At 37.8% G+C, this 21,085-nt stretch overlaps 1 protein-coding gene and 1 long non-coding RNA gene across 3 annotated transcripts in view; both read left to right on the plus strand.

Annotated features, from left to right (window-relative positions):
* The window catches only part of CCNY (cyclin Y), a 120,395-nt gene that overhangs the window by 26,295 nt on the left and 73,015 nt on the right, over positions 1 to 21,085 (plus strand). The window lies entirely within an intron of this gene.
* On the plus strand, positions 16,981 to 20,678 carry LOC127477739 (uncharacterized). Its single transcript, XR_007907023.1, has 2 exons — positions 16,981 to 20,546; positions 20,602 to 20,678. It is a non-coding gene; the product is annotated as an uncharacterized LOC127477739 (long non-coding RNA).

The raw sequence follows: 21,085 nt of genomic DNA on the forward strand, positions 1-21,085 counted from the left end.
CATATTTTCTGTAAATAAAGTTTTTATAGGGCTAAGCTGTAGATCAATGCAATATGCAAGTTGGATCTGCTGTATCAGCTATATCTTTTTAATTTAAAAAAAGAATTTAAACAAAAGCTACATTTTTCTTAAATGTTAAAGCAAACTTCTGCATTCTGAGCATGCTTTTATTTTTCTGTTTAATTTTGCTATTTTTAAAATGTCTTTGTTGATTGTATATTGATTCTGGAAGATCATGGTATATAAACAAATGATAATTCACTGTTCTGCTGCTACTTTGTCCCCATGATGTTGATGTTTTTAAGATGCACATTAGCTGCAAATGGTGATTGGTAATTGTGGTTTCTATTACTTTTGTTGCAAATGTCACCTGAATTGGGGTTCATTCTTACAATTTCTTGGTATCTCTGCTGGGTAAGGTGGGGTAAGGAATGCTACTTGTCTTGCATAGCAAATTTCTGTCCTGCTTTGTTGAGTATGCCTGAGACTAAGGAAGTACCTAATTTTTGAAAAAAAGTTTGTCTCCTCTTCTGAAAATGTTAGCCTCTAATACTGCCATAATACTTTATAATGTTCTTGTACTCTAATATAATGTTTTCACAGCAGTTGTCTTTCTGATAGATAAAATAAACAGTGATTCCTGAGGAGGACAAAAGCTATCAAAATTCCATTAAGATCTGAACAAATGCTTCTAAGTGTTCTTGGAAATAAAAAAAACTAATAAAATCCCCCATTACTTACCATATGGCATTGCTTTAGATCTTGCTGGGAGGTCTTGACTGTTTTATTTCAATGGTTGCATAACCCCTCACTTCAGAAGCTTGTTCATGTTAATAGCTGGCTAAGGGAAACCTGGACCTTTATTTTCTTTAGCATGTATAGACTTCAGGTTTTAGCTTTAATGGGATTCACTGAAAGAATTCGAACTAGCTTTCTTTCCCAGCTTTGTTGCTGGAAGCAGAGGGACTCTTAACTGACTAAGCAGTAGTTGATTTCTCTTTTCTTTTTTTTCCTTCTCCTCCCTAATAAGCTGTGGATTTGTTTTAGGAAAAATTTAGGGTCTGAAATTTCAAATTTTTTAAAAGATGGGATGATTTGCATGGAGAATAGTTGACATAAGAAATGGTTGACAGCCTCTAATGGCTGGAGTTCATTTAAAAGTATGAAAGATCAAAATGGCTTTTGTAGAAAATATTATTAACTCTAATTGTCTCCTTTGCCTGTTTTTGGATTATATGATATGCAGCCTAATATTAGTTTTTTACAAAACGGTTTTGGTGTTGGGTTTTTCTTCCCAAACTTCTCCACCAGTTCGGGATGTTAAATCTTTCAGGCACTGATATGCTCCCACTTTCTTGGGAGATGCTTGTCATAATTTTGAAGCATAATTAGTGTTACGTTTTTTTAAAAGATTCCTCCCTGACATCGTCTCTTGAGCTTTCCCTCTACATGCATCTTCTGTAATTTAAATATAGTGTTAGGAGTTGCCTTCAAGATTGTTTGGGCACATTGTAGGAGGAAATGAACTCCTGCAAATTTCTGCATCACTGTGTGCTTTTGGTAGTACAGGAAATACTGTGGGATGTGATTTCAAAGTCTGAGAAGACACTACAGTAATTGTTGCATTTTTTGCTTTTAGGTTGATTGGTCCAGTGAAATGCCGACAAAGCTGTTGGGAGTTTAGGGCTTGTGGGCTGGTGTGTGTGTGTGTGTGCAATTTGTTCTTAGATGACATTTAGGATAATTTCTTTTTGTTCAGGGGCGAATTCTTTGCTTCTAAAAGCAATGTTCTCATTAGAAGTGCACTTATTATATTCATGATTTGCTGCAGATTTTTTGTTCCTGGATTTTTTTTTTTGTAAAATATTTAGCAGTGTAGGTACATAATACATTTTTGCTTTCCAACGTTGATAAATCTGCCACTCTGATTCTTGTTGAATAATTCACTCAATAACTGTAACTTTTTTATTTAGCTTAGAGAGTTTTTATATGGTACAAATACTTGCACAGTAAGATACTTTCTAACACGATTAAACTTGCAAAAAATAAATCCAATGGGATATTAGATGCACTCTTTATTAGATGGAGGAAATATTTCTTACAGTTCCTCGCCTACTGTCACACCTGCTTTTATTATTGTAATTTATCCATTTCTGTAATGCAGTTTCATGATTGAAATTGTTGTGGAATTACACGCTGTGTCAGTAGGGATCTCTTCACCTCAATCACTGCCAGCTACTGCAAGCCTTTTCCCAGATGAAAAATACTAGCCATGGCAAGAACAACATTAATGAAGCAGTTTAAAGATTTGGGTGGATGTGCCATGGGCTTCTAAGGTTGCATGACTGGAATTTTCAGCCCAGCACTAAATCTATGCTTCCATTCTATGTCTAGTAAAAAATTGCATCTAGTACCAAATTATATAGCAAGTTTTTATATAATCCTCATTGGCCACCATCTTAGACCTAGATTTAATAAAGAAGCTTGTGTAGGTGGAAGCTGGATTTTGAAAATGAATGAAGTGGGCACTTCTCCACTATAGAACGAGACCAAGTGAACAGATACTACTTGCTTATTACTGCTTTTTAGTCCTGCAACTAAAATCTGTATTTACTTCCCTAGGAAACTTCATGCTTTCTTGCATCTTTAGGCTTAGATTATTTGAACTGCTTGAGTGCACAGCATTAATGTGTCATCTTTTGTATCTTATGTCTCGAGAAAACTATTTACCAATATCAAAATACAGATTTCTGGTTGAATTGATTTCTTTTAGCAGAAGTTCCAGTCTAGCATGTTGTATTTCCTAGTGCTTTGGAGTTGATACTATTTATAGTTAGTGGCTGAAGAGAGAGACAGAGATTACAGTTAGTGGAAATCTTTCTGATGTAATAGTACACAACAGTGTTGTTACTTGCATCCTGCTGTGGTGCCCTGCCTGTTCTGCCACAGAGCTGTAGCCTTTTAAAGCAGCTTTGTGTTGGACCTTGACATCTGCTGATAAAGTCTCCGTCTGTAAATGTTGCCTTTGTATTTGTCTTAGACCTCCAAGAACACTGAACTACCAACTACTCCTGATGTGGAGATTTATCTATTTCAGCTGGGTTACACAAAATCTTCAGTAAGTCTTCCTCCTAAATAAACTGTTTTTCTTTTAAAATAAATTGTGAAGAAAAATCAGCATGAGGTAACCAAATATGCCAGCATATGCCAACCTTGTAGACCAGGGGGATCATGAAAAGATTCAACGTTTTTCTTTAAATTTCCACAAGTCTTCAGTGAGATCTTTAAACAGTCTTTAAAACCGATAAGGTGTTCTGGCTTCCTGTACCTCAGCATAAAGTGCAGGTAAATATATAAACATTATATTTGTTTTTATGAGACACACCTTAGTTCTGTATTCTGCAATCTTATTATTTTCCTCTTCCATAGGGGTTATTCAGGTAACTAATCTTCCTTTCCTCCTTCTTGTTCAAAAATGAATCTAATGCTAGGTGAAGCAGACTCTGTAATGGGCTGCTTGTACATCCTGGGGCTTACTTGAACCCACTTTTCTCATTGAGTAGTTATTACTATTACTATTTTAAAGAAAGAACAAGGACTTGAGGGTTAGAAACATATATTTATTTGGATATGGAACCTGCTACTCTAAAGAAAATTGACTTAATAGCAAGGTAATCCTTGATATTTAGAAATAATAATTTACAGTGGCAACAATCAAAATAATAATCCTCAGGTTTTTTTCTCTTCGTAACACCTTTTTGGACAGCTATATTCAAAGTTACTCATTTATTTCTGGCTATGTTCTAACTTTATGTTTAGTTTAGTTCTCCCTGACTAAATAATTTTGTGAAGTATTGCTTTCCCCAAAACAAAGGTGTTTGTTACCCAACATCTATAAATAAATACTTTATGTATTAAATAGAGGTCTGAGTAGATAGTCCCGTTGGCTTTTGTGCATTAGTGTTTGTTGGGCTTTAGTGTTGCTGGGTGGTGTCAGTGCACTGCCAGGGGACAAAATGGACCTGGGAGGGTCCTGACCTCACCTGAACCTGAGTATTTTTCCTGTGAACTGTTGTTTTCTGTCCTTTAATGATTATGGGTAAGGTCTTGTTTCATAGAAAAAGAAAAAAGTGTGAGGGCTCTGTGGGCTTCCCGAATCTTTACTTCTGTCCTTCAGTTTTCAAATAAAGACAAAGAATTGGACTGTACAGTAGCGAGTGTATCTTGCATCCCTGTGACCCTGTGTACGTGATGCCTTGTGTTAGAGACAGCGTGTGCTGGCACAAACTGCTTTATTCATCTGGCCTTGGCAGCACTGGGAGAAGGAGTGGTGGTCATTTTCCAGTAATGAATGTACTTTGGGGTTTTGGGTGTGGGTTTTTGGTTTCTTTTTCGGTCTCCAGCCCCTTTCCTGGGAGAGGTGTGCCTGTTGTGGGTTTCCAACAACTGTTTCCTATAAATACTTGAAAAATACTGTGTGCAAGCAGTGCCCTTTTTATAGCTGCTCTTCATTCTTTGACTGTGACAAAAACCTGCTAATCTATTTTACCCTTATTTTGTTATTTGTCCCCATATCTTCTGAGTGTTCTTGAAGAATTAATTAAGTGGTATAGATAGAATTGGAAAGGCTATGCTGTGAGACTCTGGGGTGCTAGAGGTGGTATCTATGTTTCTCTTCAGTGTGTGTTCCTTGTAGAAGTGTTTCTGGGGAGATGCCCTCCTAGAAGGGCCATGTTTGGGCGCTGCTTCAGCAGGCACTCAGCTTCAGGGAGAGGCTACACAATTTGATAACTGACTGTGCTGATAGAATGAGACTAAACACTCAGGTTTCTTGTTGATGCTAGTTATTTGAAAATTTTTAAACAAAAAATACTCCAACCAAACCACCCACAGTGTTTTTGCCATTGTTATTCTGAAGTCTTGGAGTGTATTTATCGTCATTTCCAACAGCAGAAGACCACAAGATGGAAGGATTCCTTCAGGGCAGCACAAAGCCTCTGGGACACCGGTCTCCAATTGCCCATCTGTGCTCACATCTCCCAGCAGCTTGAGAAGGGGTGTCTGTGTTCTAGTCTTTTTTTTTTTTCTTTCCTGGCTGCTTTTTCCTTATATCTGTATGAGTGGACTGTTCCTTCTGTCTCGTGTTCTCCGTTTTTCCTCGAGTGCTCCTTGCTCTGTGGAATGAGGCTCAGCAGAGCCGGCTGGAGGGAGCAGTGTGAGTGTTGGCTCTGTGCAGCTTATTCCCACAAACACTTTTTGAAACGTTTGCTTTCTGCTGCATTACAGGTTTGCTTCCCTTGGGCATTTTTCCGTTATTAGAATGGTAATGGGAAACAATTCCTGTCCTCTCCTGGTGAAATTGGTATATCTTGAAGCTGTACATGTCTTTCCTTCTTTAGGTTTTAGTAATAAAATGTTTAAACTCTCCTACATTGTGCCGCTGAACAAATTTTTCTGTGCTGCCTTTCTCCACTTTTCTTTAGATTTCCCATTGCTACCACTTGCTCCTTCATTTTGGTAATGTACCTCCATTTTAGTTGGAAACTGATCTCTCCTACCAATAGCCCTGGATGTTTCCATCTACATTTATTGCTTTGAGAAAATAATCTTGGGTTTTGCATGAAGATTATTTGTAAAAAGCACCACATTTCTGCTATTGGATTTGTTTGATTTCTTGTTATCAGCTGTAACTCTACAATGGTGTATTGTAATGTCTTCGTTCTCTTTTGTTACATTTTGTAATTTCAGTTGTGCAAGGCTCAGTTTAAAAACCTATCAAGTGTGTATTTCGTGTGTCTTATTCTTCTATTCAAGGGTGCTTTTCTTCTTATGCTTTTAGGTAAAGGAAAATTAGCTTAAATATATATTTGTGACAAAGATCTGTTTGCTTTGTGCAAGCTGTGGTGTCCTGTAGAATGGGTCATGGTGCTTCTCAGGTGGCACAGACATATAGAGTTTCAGTGCTACTTAATTTGGAATATATTAAAAATATATTAAAATACATTAAATATTAAAAAAAATAAATGCCTCTGCTCCTAGGAAGGAAAATGATAGAATTAGAACAAAAGGAATTGCTGGTGGGGTAATAGAACTTTTTCCTTAGTTTGCCTCATTGAAACAGGGGCTTGTCCTTGGAGTTTGTGCTTGCTGCATGAACTGCATGGAATCATGTAAGTTAGGTTTGCCTTTGTTTTTGCCTTTTTTTGGTAAGCATGGATCTAATCAAAGCCAGCTGAAGTACTGGCTGAAGTAGTAGGGACCAGACAGGACCATTGAATTATTTAAAATTTTTGGTCTCCCTTTTTGCATCTGGTAGGAACTGCTTCCTTCCTCTCTTTTAAACTCAGTATCTAATTTGTGATAAGTATATTCCATTTTCAGCTGAAAAACTTACAAAGTCCTTTCTGACATCATGAAACAACTGAGCTAATTAAATTTGGGTTTGCTCAACTTTAGAGGCACTCTTAGCTCATTAGGGATATTTTTCAGGGGTTTCACATAATAGTTAATGTTGTTGTCTTGCTCTGTTTTAAGCAGCCAACATACACAGTGTGCATGTGGAGTAACATTGGTTCTTACCTTCACAGAAGAGCATGTTTTGTGGTTCAGTAGTTAATCTCCAAAGATGACAAATTTGGAATTTCAAATATATATGAAGCTTGGTATAAGGACTAAGTTAAAAGTAGATTGAATGAGATAAAACCAGATTTTTTTCTTTTGTTTAATGCAGCAAAAGAAGCGATTTAAAAAGAAATACTTCAGAAAGGACTTGGGTCTCCAAAGATGAGCTCTCTGAGACAGTAAATATGTCCTCTGTTCATGCTTTTTGCTACTTGGTGAACACTGAGAGCAGGCAGCCTGTTTTTTCTAAGAAAAACTAAAGATTAAAGAGTGGTGACGTGTGAAGTAGTAACAGATGATGGAAAGAATTAAGTCAGAACAGTTCAAACTAAAAGTATTAATAGAAAATTTTTTTTTTAAATATGGTCTGCAAAGTGCCTCCTTTCAAGGCTTCTGTTTTTCTATGTTTATTTTAACAGTCTTCTTGAAGTGTTTTGTGAGATTAGTTTTTAGCTCTGTTTGTGGGACACAGCTGTCGCTAAAGTGTTTTGTCACCCCCAGTGGAGAGGTGACATTATTTAGCGTGTTGAACTGCTGCTCTGGAAGGTAAAAAGTTGAATTGAAATTGCTGAAAAATGTATTTTATGCTACCAAATAGTATTCTGTGTCTGGTGGAAATCCTTGCAGAACTGGGTAAACTAGGGAACTTTGATCAGTTTATTAAATGTCCTTGGATTCTGTTCAAGGCAAACTACAGCAGTAGCCAAACTTGTGACAGTAGTGATACTGGCTTACAGCATTGCATTTTCATTTTCTTAAAGTAGACTACTGCCTTTATCCAGCATTTCCTTTCCTCTTATGACCTTCATCTGCCCTGTGAAAGGTTTTCATTGCTTTTTCTCCCTTTTCACCTCCTATTTGTGCAAGTTCCCAGCTGCGGATAGGCAGGATATGCCCATCTTCGGGTGGTGGTGTTCATGGCGAGCCCTTTCTCCTTTTCCTTGGTTTGTGTATGGGCTGTGTTTGTAGGAGTACAAGTTTCTGGTTTATAGACCACATTGTTAGGCATGGGAAAGAATGGGACATTCCTCTTCCCTTATTTGACCATGATAAGCTGTTAATGCATTTAATTTCTTTGCCAACAATCTGTTATACAGTGACATTTCTAGTTTTCTTTATTTCCTGAACAGTGTTTTTCTCTTTGCAGTTTTCCACCAGTGGTGCTGTCCAGGTGAGGTCAAGTAGTGAGGGCTGGTTTGGGAAGGCATCATGTGTGCTGACACGCTGTTCGTGTGCCTGTCGAGGGCAGTTATGTAAAATCCCTTGATAAGCAGGCACGACTTTGGATGTAGCCTTTTACAGCCCAGGAGGAAGAATGCAGAGTAAGGCTGATCTCAGGCTTCTGGGTGTATGTTATAAAGTGCATAAGAATACCTCTAGAGAAAAAATAGCAGAGGGACTCTGGAGGTGTCAGCTCTTCATCACAGTCCCAGGGTCACTTCGGGCTTGCTCTGCATTTTTCCCCACAATGGATTCCACCTCTCTGTGTAGGAGAAAACCTGTGGGACAGCACTGTCTCTCAGTCACCACCTCTGTCAATGACCTGGTAACAGGGTGACAGTTCAAAGTAGCCACTCAGTGATTTTCAGTCTGTCCAGAACTGTCCTGAGATAGAAGGCTGGTTTCATGGCTACTTCTGTGATCCTTTCTGTGGGGATACTTTATTCTTGTAGTTCCCTGTGCCACTCCATTTTAACCCTTTGGCTGAGTAAACAGCCTTTCTGTGGTATATATGGCATAGCAGTGGTCCTGCTACTGGGGATGCTTTAGTTTCATCCAAGCTGCTGACCAGCTGCTACAGAGCTAATAATTGAGATTGAATGGGAATGAAAGCCAAGTCTTTATTTCCCTATAAATGGGTAAGGCCAAAAGAAAAAAAAGGTCTTATTTTGGAAGAAAATCTCTCAAGGCTGGATTTTATTTGGTGATTGGTTTGTTTTCTTTATAGCCAAAGTTCTGCCCTATTTAGTGGAAAAATGCAGTTGACATTTATGTGCTTGTAGATGTATTTTTTTGAACTTGTTGTTTTGAAATGAATGGCAGGTAAATCTTCAGTTTTTATGGCTGTATATACTCAGCATAATTCAAAACTTTTCTGTCCTTTGGCCAGCAATATGAGAGATTCATAGGCACAAATCCTATGAGGAGAGGCTGAGGAAGCTGGGATTGTTTAGCCTGGAGAAGAGGAGGCTCAGGGGAGACCTCATCACTCTCTACAACTCCCTGAAAGGAGGTTGTAGCCAGGTGGGGGTTGATCTCTTCTCCCAGGCAGCTATCAGTAAAACGAGAGGGTATGGTCTTAAGCTCTACCAGGGTTTAGTTTTAGGTTAGATATTAGGAAGAAATTCTTTACAGAGAGAGCGATCAGGCATTGGAATGGACTGCCCAGGGAAGTGGTGGATTCTCCATCCCTGGAGGTTTTTAAGATGAGACTGGATGTGGCACTTAGTGCCATGGTCTAGTAACCATGGCAGTAGTGGATCAGAGGTTGGACTTGATGATCTCAAGTCCAGCTGATTCTATGATTCTATGAAAAATGCTTTAGAGCAGTAATTCCTTTTGCAGGTCTGAAGCTTACCTCTTTAATGCAGTGTTGAACATTGTTTTAGCTGCTCTTCTGTAGACAGAAAGCCATTACTACATTGCATTGAGATAAAAATTCATAACTGTCTGTTAAAAATAAATCGTGGAAAATATCCTTGCAGATATTGTAAATCCTGAATTTGTTCCCACCTAATGAGGTTACACAGGGGCCTCTGTCATCCCTAGAGTTATTTATTTTTAAATGCACATCTGTTTTGTTCAGAGAGTCTTTCTCGCCTCCCTTTTTAATGGTGAGCAGCCATTTCAGTCTGCAGAGCCTTTATTGCTTTTATAAGTAACAAAGAATTATGTGGCATCTACGTACATCTCTTAAAAACTTAACTCCTGATTTAATAATGAATAATACCTTACAAAGATGTGTACCTTTCTAATAAAAATATTGTGACCCATTTTAGTATTTTGGAGGAATGTCAGTGCAGTCCTTAAGAGAAAATAAAATTTGAACTACGTATTTCTTTATTGCAGTGGTTATTTCATCAGGGATAATAGGGTCTGTCCCAAGCAGAGCTTTAAACCTAAGGTGTTTGTTCTCCTGTCTTTATAGTGATGTTTGATGACCTCCTGTAGATGTATTTTTTTCACTAGCAAATACGTTACAGAGTAGTTGTGAGTTCATAGGTGGCATGTGTAATGCTTAATCCCTCATGTTAAGCCTGGGTGATGGATGTGTAGCATGGGGATGAGCCTTTTGCCATCTCTTCTGCAAGACTGATGTTGCTTGGTTTGTTTTTCTTATTGAAGGTTTTGACATTAGAATACACAGCTGAAGTATTCTGCCTAAGCCTAAATTTTAATTCTGCATATTTTTGTGGTACAGAACAGGAGACAGTTTCTGGAGCTTTGTAATAAACCTAGGCCGGTTGTAAATCAGGGCTGAGTGTTGCTTGCCCTGCAATTAGTTTAGAACCCTTGTAGGTGTAACCCTCTGTACTGTTTTCTTTCCCAAAGCAATCAGTTGTTGAGTACATGCCGTTTTGAATGTGCCTCCGATGAATTCACAGGCTGTCTGCTGTGTGCCTGTGATTCTGTCTTGTTTGTACCAGTCATTTGTGCCCAAAGCAAAGAAGACATCAGTAACAAAATGTGGGACTTGCAGGATTTTTCTATGCCTACATTTATGTGGCAGTTTATTTCTTTTCCACCTTCTGTTCATTGTGTTCCAGCACTGAAAAAAGAAGTCTTTGGAGACTTAAATAGAACAAAGGTTTTTTGTCAGAACATCCTACAGTGATAAGTACCTTAGAAATGTGGGTAGGTATTCTGCAAAAGTGCCTATCATTCAGAAAACCATTTAGTTCTGCTCATTCAGTGGTTATAAACACCCTTAATTTATCCTGATGTTTGTGCATGCATCTTGAATATAGAACTCTGGGAAATACTATTGCTTAACTTAGTGCTGAGAAAATTGTGAGGGTTCTAATAAGGTGACAAAGTAGCAGTGAGTCGAAAACCGACGAAGTTTTGGACAGGAAAAAAGTTTTAGTGCTTTGCTGTTTGACATAATTTTTAACATGAGTGATGCCTTTGGAGGTGAAAACCTGCATCTGCCTACTCTTTTATTTATTTCTTTTCTCTTTTGTCTGCCTCTTTTTTCACTTTCTCCTGAAGTTTTTAATGCTAGTATCTAAAAGATGAAAGCCTTGATGTAAGTAGGAGTGTATCTGATGGTGTATAGTGGCTCCTATCCGTAGACTCGGATATGTAGGGAGGGGAAAAGCACCTGAAATGTTTCCTGAATTATCTGTGTGAAGTTATTGCCAAGACAGGAAACCAATAATAAAATTTATATTATCAATTTATGGTAATTTTGACGCCTGTCTCCATTTGTGTGGGATATATGAATTATATAAAGTAGATATGCATAACAGACATGTTATTATATCAGATATGCACTGTGCTGTCATCTTTTAGAGATGAAACATCCTTCTGTCTCTTTTACATGTAGTTATGTGCTTTTGTTTGAGTTACAGTGCAGAACATGTGAAAGAGATACATGTGTGGGTGTGTTCTGACTTACCAGGTATCCATGGTAAGGGTGCAGGCAGTGTGGGAAGACTGGGAGCTTGCTAGAGAAATCGGAGATGGAGGAGGCAAGGATCAGTCAGACCTGCAGGGAAGAAAAGTGGAGATGCTGCCAGCTGTCTGGGAGGAATTCAGCCATTTGAAGGGCAGTGAGCATGGGGGAAGATAACAGAAGCTGCAGACCCTGTGTAAGAGAGAACAATATGAATAGAAATGTTAGAGAGCAAATCCCATTTCCAGCCACACGCTATCTCGGTTTTCAACACAATTTTACAAATATACTTGCTGTCTTCTTGCTGTTCTCCAAACACACCAAAAGAATGTAGTAGTTTAATTGCATGTTGATGAATTTTTTTTTGGTGTTAATTTGGTTTTCTTGAGGTAATTCTTCTCCAAATTAAGTCAATTTCTGTTCCATATCTCCATGTTCAAATGTGCACAGAATAACACAGACACATTGGGATTCATCTCTGTCAACTGTGCAGGGAGGCTGAGGTGATTAGCCCACAATTTAGGCTTTATTTAAGCAAGATGGGTTGAGTATGAGCCTAGCAAAGGGATTTTGTTCTTTTTTGGGGAAAATTAGCGATATTTGAATGGAATTTAGTATTATAGTATGTTCTGTGTTCTCATGCAATTCTTACTGTCCTCATGCAAACTCTTTGAGTCTTCCAGTTTTCTAGGCCACAGCCCTCCTTTAGGTGCTTTATGCTAGAGCACACTTTCCCTACATAGCAGTCTTTCTTCAGTTTCTCTTCTACTAATGAAGAGGAAAGAAAATGTAGTAAACATAAAAACCAAAACCCTGGGGCAAGAAAAATAAATCCAAAAGAGGGAGAAAATAAATAATGTAACTTTGAAAAAGGTTATATCTAGAAAGGAAAAAATTGAACTCTAGGACCACAGGACGGGAAACCTAAATTCAAGGAAAGAGAAGATGTACAAATAAATAATGCTGTATGTTACTGTAACATTTGAGTTTGTTGTGGAAGAAAATAGAACATCTGGAAAGTAAAGGAAAATTCACTTGCCATATTCACAGCACCAAGAACAGGTTAATGGGAGGAGACAGGTGGTGGTGTGACATTGTAGTTGTTGATACAAGAGTAATTTATGGTGCTTATCAGCAATAGAGCTACCAACACAGGAAAACCAGATGCCACTAGTTAAGATCTCCCGTCTTTGCTTCTCATTGCATCTGAAGATTTTGTTAAGACAGATCACCTTTATGTCCTTGTTCCTACAGGATACGGGAATAAACATGTAATTGCTGTTCAGAATGAACATTTGTATTAAATAGCCTAATGCAATTTGCCTCAATTTTTTTAATTCAATCTGAACATAATTTAGCCTTCATCATAAAATTATTAGTGCCAGGGGGCATATTTTAAAGATTGTGAGGAGCACTTAGGATCATTTTAATCAGGGATGGATAAGTCCCATTAAACAGGAAGCTAATCTTCCTGCCGAGACAGAGCATAGCATACTATGTGCAGATCCATATGTAGTGTTTCATGAGCAGCAAGTCTAATGTAGTTTCTCTCTCTGTTTTTTAAATTTTATTTTCTTTTTTTCTTCGTAGATGCTTGTTAGATGTATGCTGTGCTTCTGTGCCCCATCTTCCTCCTATTTTCCTATGTCTTTGACTAGACATAAGTGCTGTGTCTGGGCTGCAAAGGGCAAGTTGCTGGCCAGCAACCATCCCTTGGGATGAACCATCAGTTCCTCCTTCCTTTCAACAAGATCTTTGATATACTGCCTTTCTTACACTAGCCTGCCAGCTTTCCCAAAATGCACAGGCAGGTTGTTGCTTTGAGATACTTAGCCTTTAACAAAATTTATTGAAGTTGGTGTTTTGTTCAAAAAATAGTAGGAGAGAGAGCTGAGTGTTAGCACCGTTGCATATGCTTGATTTCCTTAGGAAGTTAGCTAAAAATAGTGTTATGCTTTAATATTTATCTTCAAGCCAAGGCACTGACATCATCTTTTGTCTGCAAACCCTGTTTGCAAATAACAAAAATAAGCAAGTATGACACTTCTTTAGGTGTCAATTTAGAAAAGAGATAGCTGAAATTTCCTACCTACTCTTAGGTAGTAAGAGTCTCAGTACTTTCCTACTTAGTTTTTTTATCCAACTGAAGCCTATATTTTGTGTGTGTAGTTTTGTTTGTTTGTTTGTTTGTTTCCCCCCTTTTCTCTTCTTTTTCCTCTTTTTTGTCCCTTTTGTTCTTTTTTTAATACGTGGTAACTGTTTCGATGTAGTTGAATGCATAGGAAAATTGTTGCACATATAAATAAATACCCTGTAATCATTGTTTCATTGTTTGGTAGACTCCTTGGGCCTTTGGGGCATGTAGTGTGTGCCAAGAAATACTTTGCCAAGTGACCTGACTTTTGATGAAAGTCTTTCTTTGGCAGCTGGATTTAGCAACGTAATAATAATAATGAAAACTCTGTCTGCAGATAGTTCACTTGTCTCCCTGTTTGTTTGCCCAAATCCAGAGCCTCTTTGTGTGTCTGTACCTGCTCTGTTGCCAAGGTAGATGAAGACAATTGCTGTTTGAGCAATGGTTCTCATACAAATGCTTAGGTTTCCACGTAATTAGAGTTTTTCTAATATTTTCTATTAAATACCTTCTAGTTAACAAACAGTGAAAAAATTGGTCTCTTCAAGGGCAGCCTACTGGTGTGAAATGTAGCACTTAGTGCAGCAAGCACTAATGAAATATTGTGTCAGAAACAGATTTGTAATTTGGCTGCTTATTTTTATGTCCTGAACATTACCTTCATTTGTTGTACCAGTTTTCCTCTGTTTTTTCCACTGTCTTTTCTGTGTAGGTAAGCATGATTTTAAGTGGAACAAAACTCACAGGAAAATGAGTGCTGATTGATATTTAATGAAGATCTGGAGATTAATGAGACTAGCGGCTTAGCTACTTTATTTACTTGGTAAACACACAGTAGTGTAAAAAGCACACATAAATGGATTTGAAAATACTGCATTAGAAACTTTCTGGCAGCTTCATGGTTTTTGTTCTTAGTTGCAGACCAAATGACAATGGACAAACATTTGCTTATCTCAGCTGATGCTAAGAGGTGACTTATATAGTGTTTGTTCAGAATAAGGGTCTGTGTAGTTACTTATTAGCAAAGTATGTTTTATCATTTACAAACGAGTAATTCACAGCTGTTTTAAAGGACTGTGTCATTTATTGCATGCTTGGGAGGCTGACAGTCAAGTAGCTTTTGGTGTGATGTTCTACACCTGAATTCCAATTATTGCACCTGACAATAAAAAAAAAATATATTTTTCTCCTAGTTCTTGCCTTCTGGAGACAATGAATAGATAATCAAATTTAAAATGAATGAAATCAAATTTAAAAACTTCTTTTAGGGTTGAACTGTAATGAAAAAATTCAAATTCAGAGTATTTTAAAAAATTCAGTGTTATTAATTTTTATTTTAATTTGCTAATAATATATGCACCAATTTTTTTCATAATACAGTGGGGATTTATTAATTTATTTATTTATTTTCATTTTGGGCTAAGAGTTTTTTACTTCGGGTGGTCACTTTAATAAAAGAAGTTGCCTAGCCGCAAAACCAAAAAGGAAGAACCTGCTTTTAAAATTATATGGTGGCCAGCTGTGAAGCACAGTTCCTGTTCCTCTAAATTTTTTGTGCAAAGGAAACAGGTGGGCAGTGGGCATTCTCTATATGAATTGTGTTATAAATGATGCATTCAAAAAATACTAAGGGCTGAAAATCGAACACTTGAGAAATAGAAAATTCAGGAGTTAAAGCTGCCTTTCAAACTTGATTCATCTTGCCATTCCCCTCTTGTTATGCACATTCCAGAACCATGGACACTTTGGTACCTTATTCAGTAGCACTGTCACCTAATGGACTGCTTTTCAGCGCCTTTCTCATCTGTTTGTCACTTTGTGGGCCCAGATCTGCTACTGATGAAATCTTGTTCCGAGGTAAGTTACACAGTAGTGCTGTGTAACTTATAACACAAGTGTTTTTTCTAGTCTTCCAGGAGTTTTATGAGGTTTATTCTTATACTACAGATGATGAGTTGATATACAGAGTAATTTTGGAAAGGCCTGCTAATTTGGTCTCATTTTTAAGTGCCCAGGAACTCAGTTTACAGGTTCTGAGCATTATGTAGTGGTTCATGTTCTTTGCAAAGCTGCTGTTCTTGGTTGAGAGCTGCAACTCTTGATTACTCTGGCGGTCTTTTGATCAGGAATAATTGGACATAGAATTACAGAATCATTTAGGTTGGCAAAGACCTCTAAGATCATTGAGTCCAACCAGTTAACTAACGCTCTCAAGTCCAGACGTGCAGAGTACGAGGAACTTGCAGCTATGGATGGCCTCTGTAAAGTTTGGGGTTTGCCCAGCAGCAAACAAGCACTGTCTAGAGACAGAGGAACTGTTTTTTCTGACATCATGAGAGACTGGTTTCTCTTTATACAGTCCACTGCACACCTTGTTTTCTGTGATGAGAGGAAGAGATCCTTCAAATAACCATCTTCATCCAGTGCTGCAGATTTGTTCCTACAGCTGGCCTATTTTGCTCATTGTGTGTACTGCCTCTGTAACCACAGGGGAGAGGAAAGTGTGTACTTGGGGTGAGTAAAGGTTGTCAAAATGAAGGAGACCTGATGAAAGGTTGCACACAGACCAGACTACTTTGGCTGAACTTGGCAAAGTCTGAGAACTGTGCTGTAAGGTTTCTGAACACTTTTTCTAAAGCTTTCAAAAGTTTTAAGTAATAGGTCAAAGTGTACATATTGGGAACATAAGCTGGTCAGCTGGGAGTGTGTGGGAGACTACTAGCCTAGCCAAACAAGTATAAATTTTTCAGAATACAGTACAATAAAATATTCATACATAAACATTACCTTGTGTATTTATTTCAGTTGTGAGGCTGTACCTTCAGTTGAATTAGTGATGAAAGTTTCCTTATTCCAACAAATAGGAGATATCAGGATATTTAGGGTAATAATTTAGATTGTAATATTTAGGGTAATGATTCAAGATATTTCAGGATAATAGAAATTGGTTGCACCTTGAGACCTGTGCCCAGTTCTGGGCCCCTGGATTCAGGAAAGACATTGAGGTGCTGGAGCGATTCCAGGGAAGGACAACAAAGCTGGTAAAGGGTCTAGAGAGTCCTAGTCTAAAGGTTCTAGGAGGAGCAGCTGAGGGAGCTGGGATTGTTTAGCCTGAAGAAGAGGCAGCCCAGGGGTGACCTTACCCCTCTCTACAATTACTTGAAGGGAGGTTGTAGCAAGGTGAGAGTTGGCCTCTTGTCCCAGGCAACTAGTGACAGGATTGAGAGGACATGGTCTCAAGCTGTGCCAGGGAAGGCTCAGTTTGGGCATTAGGGAGAATTTTTTCACAGAAAGAGTGATTAGACGTTGGGATAGGCTGCCCAGGGAGGTGATGGAGACACTGTCCCTGGAGGTGTTTAAGGAAAGACTGGATGTGGCACTTGGCCCATGGTCTAGTTGACATGGTGGTGTTCTGTCAGAGGTTAGATTCAAAGATCTCAGAGGTCTTTTCCAACTTAATTGTTTCTGTGGCTTTGTGTGATTCTGTGATACATACTTAACATCTTCCACTTGTAGTTTCACACGCCAATTACTTTTAATCCCATTACCTTAGATTTTCTTGACTCTCTTCAGAGAGAGGAGCCTGTTGTGCCACGTGTTGTATGCAAACACATGGAAGAACCACATGAGGACAACCTTAGAGAGGTAGTTCATGGGGAAGTTCAGAGGCAGGCACCAATCTCTTCATTTTGGTGACCAGTGATAGGACTCAAGGGAATGGCATGAAGCTGTATCAGGGAAGGTTTAGGTTGGTTATTAGGAAAAAATTCTTCACCCTTTTGAAGAGAGTGGTTGGGCACTGGAACAGGCTCCCCAGGGAAGTGATCACAGCACCAAGCCTGCCAGAGTTCAAGAGGGTTTGGACAATGTTCTCAGACACATGGTGTGATTTTTGGGGTTGTCCTGTGGCTTTGTTAGTGTGTCACTGGCCCCCTGACTGCCATGTTTGTGAGCAAAATTTGCTGTACTGCATCATACCATCGGCCTGCTGGCTTGGGAACTCTTGCAGCGTCTGCTTAGTACTTCAGGGTTCAGAACAAAATAAATAAATGGTCTTCTTGCTAGAATATCTGACAAATCAAGAGGAACTCTCTCCTGATTAATGTCCTGTAGCATGAAGCTTACATTTCCAGCATAACATTCATAACTGTAAATGTTATTAGCATTCGAAGTATTCCATCTGCCTGAGTTGTGTGCTGCATTCATTAGTTTAAATAGAAAATATGTCAAGGTAGTGATTATGTCATGCATTAGGATAAATGGTATTTGAAATTTTGTTACAGTAGCAGATACTAAATGTGACTGTGAAATGACCCTTACAGACTGTATAAAATGACAGTCAAGCTTACTTTTTTTTTTTTTTAAAACTGGTGAAAGTGATACTGGTGTAGTCTACTAGTACTTCCTCAAAATGAATACAGAATATGTATGGAAAACTCTCAGGTAATACTGTAGGTATTTCTGCTTCTAAAGGCAAAAAGGTTCCCTCTAAAAATGTAGGAAAGAAAAATTAAGGATTTCCCATAGTCTGTCAACTGTATCTCTCATTTCAGACCAGAACTTTATATTGCATTACACCTTTTGGAACAAGTGGGTGTGGCTTGGTCGAGTCCGATGTGCTCTACCAGTAACATTTACTTACTTTACTATGGAACACAGAAAAATACAGTTTGCCTACTCTATGTTAAGCAAGTGAAGGTATTAAAATTAGTCTTAAAATTAATTAACGGTTTACATTGCCTTAAAATATTTTAGCAATAGGGAGAACAAACAAAAATAAATTGTGAGTTGTTATTCGAAATATTTTTAAGTCAAGCTGTTAAACTCTCTTATGGAGTTTAAAGTTACAGAGAGAATAATGACATTTTGTATCTCTGTGTAATCTAGAAAGTTGTTTCAGCCTATGATTTAAGGAGTATTTTCCTGGTTTGGTAGGAAGAAAAAAGTGTTGCTGCCTGCCTTACAGTTGCAAGTAGGAGGGTAGCAGCTAAAAGAAACAAAAGAACCAAGCTGCTTTTAAAGCAGCCAAACCAGCTGACTGTTTATTAATTATTCATGAAGAATATGTACATGTGAAGTCCTTCATTGTCTGAAGTGTCAGACTTCCTGCTATTTCAAAATGAAATATAATAAACCTCTTGGTGAAAGGTTTCTATTTATATACATTCAAACTCCAGAAAGGGATGATTGTGGGAAATGAGACCCAGTATATCTTTGAATGCCCGATTTGTAATTTTTCTGAAATCTGGTTTGTAACTGTTTTCCCTGATGTGCTTTTAGTCTTTTTGATCTTCCAGATAACCAATCAAATCTTTATAAGTCTAGAATGACTAAGTGCTGAAATTGTTCAGTAGTGTAATTTTTTTTTTCTGGTGGCCAAAGGTTTTTTGTTCTCTCTTTTCTTAAAAACAAACAACCCTACTATAAGAAAGTGAAACTATATTGTGGTTTTTTATGCTATGTCCATTAGAGTGGCAATTTATCGTACTTTTTCCTCTTATTTTTGTCATTCCTGATTTTTTTATTAGCATCTTCAACATTTTTTATTCTTGTAATATTAAAAATAATTAGGTTAAATGAGCTTTGTTATAGCTATCTATCACCATATCATATAAAAAAGATTGAGGAAGAATGTAAATAAGGATGGGAGGGAATGATGATGGACTTTCAGGTTTACCCCTTTCCTCAGTGGCTGACTGTCCCAATGGATAAGTTACCTTTAAGTTCTACTGTCTTGGTCTTCTGGTATGTTTTCTGAGGTGCACCATTTGCTGTCTTCCACTGTGTCAAATGGGAGGGAGGGGAGGGGAGATTTGGTGAAATACTGTTTTCCTGGAATTTGCATTCCAGATTCCAGAGTTGCATTTTATTAGAAGCAGAGCTGCATGGTGCAAGATTTTCTCAGCCTTCACAGAAAAAAAAAAGGAAAGTTTTAGTTTTCATGGCACTAAGAAGGTGCATGGAAATCCTTACAGGTAGTGAGAGTCACTGGCAGAACTGAAAGGATGACTCAGGAGTATTCCAGTGCCCTGTCCCATAGGGAGTATTTTTATCTTTCTATTGCTGTTTGACCCAGTAGTGAGTAGGCCAAGAGCAAGGTTTTTAATTGCATCAGGAGGATGGATGATATTTTTTCATTTGCTTTTTCAGTCACTGCAGCCAATTACCACCTATAAGGGTGATGCTAAAAATCAGTTATTAGAGAAATGCCTGATGAGAGGTACAAATGAACCTCTTTTTTTCCTTTTTCTTCACATGCTCCAGTCAGTTTCTGCTCTCTGTTAATTTTGTTCCTCCTGATGTTTCTGTACGTGGCAGGCACTTGTCATAATTTTGCTCTTGAGCTGTCTTTGGGGGAAGCTAGACTTGTGGGAATTCAAGCAAGATGAAAAAGAGAACACTTACAGGAGGACTGTGTAATTTTTAATTGAAAAGCTTCCTGAACTAAGTCCGAGATCTGAGGATAGTCCTGTTAAAAAAAAACAAAACAAAACAACAAAAACCAAACCAAAAAAACAAGGAGAAGGAACGTCTTTCACAAACACCTAAAGTGTCTAAGACATTTTGGCAAGGAAAAAGTGAAAACAGATCGAGGTATCAAAGCTGGAAATAGGGAGAGCATGATATTCCTGTTCACTTTCACTAATGGTTGGTGATAACTCCCTTTGAAATCATAAAGCCACAGCATATGTTTTTGTGATTTAAAACTAGATCTATTTGCCAGTCTGCTGATGTAATCATTCATGCCATTGATCACTGTAGCTCAAAACCAACAGGTGTTCTCCAGCCAGTGTTGTAATATGGCAGAATGATAGTAGGGTGCCAGTTCATTTGGTATATAACAAGGAATTTAACTGTGTAGTAATTCAAAGGTGCAGAACAAGAAATGAGATTCTAAATGGCAAGCTTTATATTTTCAAGTGCTTATTAATAGAAACTTGACTTTGGAGCAGTTTGTCAGCAAAATGTCTATTCCAGAAGCAACTATAGAAGAGGTTGAATCTCTTTGATATAGTATTTTTTTTTGTTGACCAGAGAAGAAAGATCTACAGGTTAGATAAGCAACTATATTCAATGAAAGATAAAACTATAAGTAGGTTAATCTTTATATTTCTGCTAGAAAATGCTAAATGATATTTTTTTATTTACATGATAATAAGGTTCCTCAAATATGTTATTACTAACAATATGCAAACTGCTTCAGAATGATAAGCTGTCTGATGTACAGAGAGGATAACTTCTAGTGATATTTCGTGCTTTCAAAGGTGTCTGTAGTGATAGTTGTGCTTGATAAAAATAAAAATATATACTTGAATTGGTGCTAACACATAACTCACTTTTAAATGTCATGTATGTCAAGCTCTATTTGAAAGGAACTTAGGATTTAAAAGAAATGCACAAAGCTAGAAGTTGTCTTAGGGGATAAAGTAACCCATATGCTAAGAATGTCAGTAGAGGGAAAGTATTGATGTATTTCTTTAACTAATTAAGGAGGAATATCTAGCAACTATTCCTGTACGGTTTCTAGACCCTTTATCCTTCTGAAATTTAGAACTAATGATTTTATCTCTACTAGTTTTATTCATAGAGTAGGCAGGCTTTCCTTTTTTCAAATTGAATTTATCAGTTATATTTTGGAAAATAGGTTCTGCACTTGGAGAAGAAGCCATTACTGACACAAGCTGGTTAAATGTTTGGCCAGCAACCTGCAT

Source organism: Manacus candei, unplaced genomic scaffold (genome assembly GCF_025592945.1).
Source record: "Manacus candei isolate 608988 ecotype Guabito, Panama unplaced genomic scaffold, ASM2559294v1 h1tg000056l, whole genome shotgun sequence".
Classification (NCBI taxonomy): Eukaryota; Metazoa; Chordata; class Aves; order Passeriformes; family Pipridae; genus Manacus; species Manacus candei.